This window comes from Pimephales promelas, chromosome 23 (genome assembly GCF_988280905.1).
Source record: "Pimephales promelas chromosome 23, fPimPro1.hap1.1, whole genome shotgun sequence".
NCBI classification, from domain to species: Eukaryota; Metazoa; Chordata; class Actinopteri; order Cypriniformes; family Leuciscidae; genus Pimephales; species Pimephales promelas.
In genome coordinates this window covers 7,167,584-7,172,323 of record NC_142791.1, presented here as the reverse complement: position 1 = coordinate 7,172,323, position 4,740 = coordinate 7,167,584, and the positions used below count along the sequence as shown (strand labels likewise).

The window sequence follows — 4,740 nt, the reverse complement described above, 5'->3', positions numbered from 1 at the left end:
TCCAGGACTTGCATATTCGTGTCCATTTATTGAAATGGACCCTTTTGGCAGTGTTAGCTTGTTAGCTAAGTGCACTGTCTCCTGCTGTTTCATTCGTGGAGGCAACATTCATGTTTTCTGCCATATCGAAAAAATCCTAAGGTTGATTTTTGGCCCTTTGCTTCATATAATTATGAGCAGCACTCGTACCCAGAAGTTTTAGTGAATTAAACTTAAACGTTGTGATTGTTCAGAAACACTGTGAACTGAGTGCAGTTTTGATTCTGTTTCATCCCTAAAAAGTATTACATGTTGCATAACACGGATACATTTAAAAACAAGGACTACTTTTATACCATCCATAACACTGAAGCCAAAGCATTCTGTGGTTAATAGGCACTAACTACATGTTTATAGATGTCCTTTTATTTGTTATGTTTGATTCTATAACCTTACACAGCAAAATCTTCAGTGTTGAAATCCTGGTGTTAAAGTCTCTTAGAGTAAAGTGTTAATTTTCTGGTGTTGAATCTCAAGGGATTAACACTAGCTAGTGTAAACCACACTCTGGCTGGTGAAAATATGTGGAGTTAAATCTAAGTAGCACCTGAGAATGCTTTGACAACACCAATAATAGTGTTACTAGTCACATCCGGGACATTTACGTGCTGGGCGGAACGAAACGAGCTGAAACTTTACTCACAGACGCCATTTTCTTTGACTCGAGTCGCAAGGCATACGAGGAGGAAACACGCATTTATTACGTGTTTTATCGCATTTATAGATTCATTTTATAACATCATATTGTTTTATAACAATATGTATGTTCTGTGGACAAGCAAACCGCTCTCAGAGGGACATTTTCTATGACGCGCGATTCGGGGCAGACCAGGATGGGTTTGCTTTTTAACCGGGAAACAACGAAAGTAAGTGTTTTCTAATTTACATTGGCAATGTATTTTATAGTATATTGATTCATGGCGATATTTAAATGCCCAGCGCGATTAAACGGTCGAAATTCTTTTCAAAGGCGACATCATCTTTGACTAGCCTAAATACGGAGCTGACGAGGAGGAGGCTTAACGTTAACAGGGAAAACACCTACAGTAAGTGTTTTTAACATAATTTACCTCATGAATTTCATGGCATTATTGTTTTGTAACGATATTTATGTAATGTGCGCGCCTAAACCGTCAGGTCCTGCATCTTTGACTCGTGACGCATTTCAAAAAGCAGTGCAGAATGCAGACACGGAGTTTGCTTTTAACAGTGAAAACACCGAGTAGGTAACTTTAAGTGTTTTTTACTCATTTACTGTGCTACGTGTTTTATAATATGATATTGTTTTATGACAATATGTGTGATGTGCAAATATCATAAAGTATTTATCCTCAAACTATCTTTTACTCTCGTCTGCCAGCTAAACCAACTCCACAAACTGCGGACCAACAATGCACGTGAAATTTTCACTTTATTTCCTTATTTGGAGGACCAATCTTCTTAGAATGGGTAAGCAATTATTTCAAATTAAATATTGATGCAAATGTATTCATCAGATTAACTTTTGGTTGATATTTGGAGATGCTTTAATGTTTAAATTTATTGATTTTTGCAATTTGTTTTTGCTAGGAGCAATTCTATGATGCACCAAGTGGCTAAGGGTACCAGGCTTGGTGTTTAAAGACTGTACAGACTAGAACCTGGTGATGGAAAGATAACAGATAAGTTAACATATGAGAGAATCATGGGCACAAACAAAAATAATCATGGCTTGGTATTACTAGATTTTCTTTGTTTCATAACACATATTTTGAATTTGTCTAGTCAAATTACTTAACAAAAGTGTGTGTGTGTGTGTGTGTGTGTGTGTGTGTGTGTGTGTGTGTATATATATAAACTTAAAATAAGATTTCTAATCAATGGTTTTCTTAATTTGACAAGTAGAAATCTCTGCCCATCACCTGCCCCCAACATTACAAAGCCACAAGAAGAGAACACCGATCCTTCCAGAATCCGGCGGCTGACTATTTAGTGAGATTTCTTAAGGTGCGTGTCTTAATTTATTCTTAAAGTGTCAGTTCACCCACAAATGGAAATTCTGTCATTAATTACTCACCCTCATGTCGTTCCAAACATGTGAGCGTTTTTCGATGTTCACAACACAAACGAAGATATTTTTAATGAAATCTGAGAGCTTCGTGCCCCTCCATTGACAATCTACGCAACTACCACTTTCAAGCCCCAGACAAAAGTACATCATTAAAGTACTCCATGCGACTCCAGTGGTTTAACATAAATGTTTATTAAACTATGCAAGTGCTGTGTTTGCAGCAAAAACACATTTACCAATTTATTAAATATTTATTTCCAACATGCGTTCATGAGAACATTACAACTCGTGCATGTTGTTGATGTGCATGTATGTGCATTGAAGAGGAATATTTTGTAAATAAAGTTGAGTTAAAATTGTGAAATTTATGTTACACCACTAGAGTCACATGGATTACTTTTGATTTCCTTTATACCTTTCCGTGGCTTTGGAAGTGGTGGTTGAATAGGCTTTAGATGAATGGACAGAAATCTCTTATATTTCATTAAAAATATCTTCATTAAAGGGACTGTTCACCCAAAAAAATGTAAATTCTGTCAGTATTTACTCACCTTCATGTTGTTCCAGCCCTGTAAGACTTTCGTTCATCTTCTGAACACAAATTAAGATATTTTTGATTAAATCTGAGCTATCTCACTCCTCCATAGGCTTCTAAGGGATCAAAACTTGCCAGCCCAGAAAGTTATTAAAGATATTGTTAAAATAGTCCAAGTGATTACAGAAGCGCAATCATAAGTTTATCAAGCAACGAGAATACTTTGTGTGCCAAAAACAAACAGAAATTACGACTTTATTTAATTATGCATGCTTCTCTGTGGGCCTTGAGATGGTTCTCGTAGTGTAACAGTGCTTCAGTGTTGTACGTCACACACAGGCTCACTATTGGCCGACGCTGGTTGTGTGTGTGTGTGTGTGTGACGTACAACACAGAAGCGCTGCACTGTTACACTGTTAACTTGCTCAGGCCCACGCAGAAGAAAATGAATAGTTAATTTTAATATTTTTAGTTTGGGTTTTTTTTGCATACAAAAAGTATTTTTGTCACTTGATAAACTTAAGGTTGAGCCACTGTAGTCACTCTGTCTATTTTTACAATGTCTTTAATAACTTTTTTCTTGGCCGCCAAGTTTCAATCCCTTAGAAGGCTATGGAGGAGTGAGATAGCTCAGATTTAATCAAAAATATCTTAATTTGTGTCCTGAAGATGAAGGAAATTCTTACGGGGTTGGAACAACATGAGGGTGAATAATTAGTCAGAATTTTCATTTTTGGGTGAACTAACCCTTTAAGTGTTTCGAAGATGAGCAAAACTCTTACTGGTTTGGAACAACATGAGGGTGAATAATTTTTTATTAATTAAATCTTCGATTTACTTGGAAATCAGTAAATTCAAGTCTTAATCAAACAAAAATGTTTTTTTGTTTGAGTCGATGATTGAACTTTTTTTCACCCTAAACTTGCTGTATTTATGAAACACAAATGTGTAAATGATCTGGTTTTGTGTTCTAGGTACCCAGTACTACACGATTTTTCACTAAAGTTGGATCTGCACAGCCTTTTCTGCTCTGTGAAACAACTGCACTGAACTTTACTGTTAGCGACTGGATACAGCTGATCCACTCATATCCTGCTACTGTTTTTCATCTGCTGAATGTTTTTGACTCAAGCACTGCTGTACTGTTGCAAAGTCAAAGGTACTGAATTAACTTCACTGACACAGGACTCACATTCACTGATATGTTCAGGACTTAAATATTAAACACCATTTGATCACATCATATAATTCTGATGACAGAAATCCATATATTGTGCATTCATCGTTTATTAAAAAAACTAACCTATAATGTAAACGTGCTTGTTCGTTAATAAAAAAAATAGTTTGTTTGAAACAACTGTTTACATTTTGCCTTTATTTTTAACTTTACAGTGAACAGATTTCTACTATGATCCCAGACTTTTTGGATTGTTTTGAAATAAAGTTTTTTAAGAGTAATAAAGAGTGATGTGTTTATTTCAAAGTGAAATTATTCTTTTAAATAATAAGATGGTATTGCATTGGAGAGTTGTCTTATTCAATTGTATGTTTGAAAATTTTTAATAAATGTTAAAATAAATTCAAAGTAACTTGGTTTTTGGAAAAATATCTTCGGGTTTAAAAGTTAAATTTTTTTAAACTTCATCTGCATTACCATTTTAAAATAAGTATACATTATAAACATTAAATCAACATAAAAAAATACACTGGAGTTGTGTGATTAAACACCATAAAGTGTTAAATGTGTATATTTAAGAGTAATAATTTCTAACACCTTGAGTGATTAAATGAAACACTAACACAGTGTTTAAAAAATAAACACTATCGTCAGTGTTGTTTTAACACTAGCAAAGATGGACCTGTATGTTCACCCGGAAAGTGATAATTTTAACACCCATGGTGACAAATCTCCTGACATTTTTTTGCTGTGTATGAAGGATGCAAGCATTGTAAACACAGTGGGCTGGAACTTATTTTGCAAAGCGTGTCCTTACATAAAAGATTTATTTGCTGGGTGTGATGTTTTCGTCTATCATATGTGTCCTACATATTTTGAAAAAGCAGCCTGAAGATACATGCATGTCATCGGTCCTTTTTTTCTGTGTAACCATGATAA

The 4,740-nt window shown here is 34.9% G+C and overlaps 1 long non-coding RNA gene across 2 annotated transcripts; it reads left to right on the top strand.

The window, feature by feature from the left end:
• The first annotated feature begins 487 nt into the window (after positions 1-487).
• Positions 488-3,786, top strand: LOC120477624 (uncharacterized). 2 transcript variants are annotated; one of them, XR_016149591.1, is made up of 6 exons: positions 488-905; positions 1,010-1,085; positions 1,177-1,265; positions 1,400-1,488; positions 1,609-2,025; positions 3,599-3,786. It is a non-coding gene; the product is annotated as an uncharacterized LOC120477624 (long non-coding RNA). The 2 variants fall into 2 exon arrangements; XR_016149590.1 differs by having other exon boundaries at positions 490-905; positions 1,177-1,261.
• The last annotated feature ends 954 nt before the right edge of the window (positions 3,787-4,740 follow it).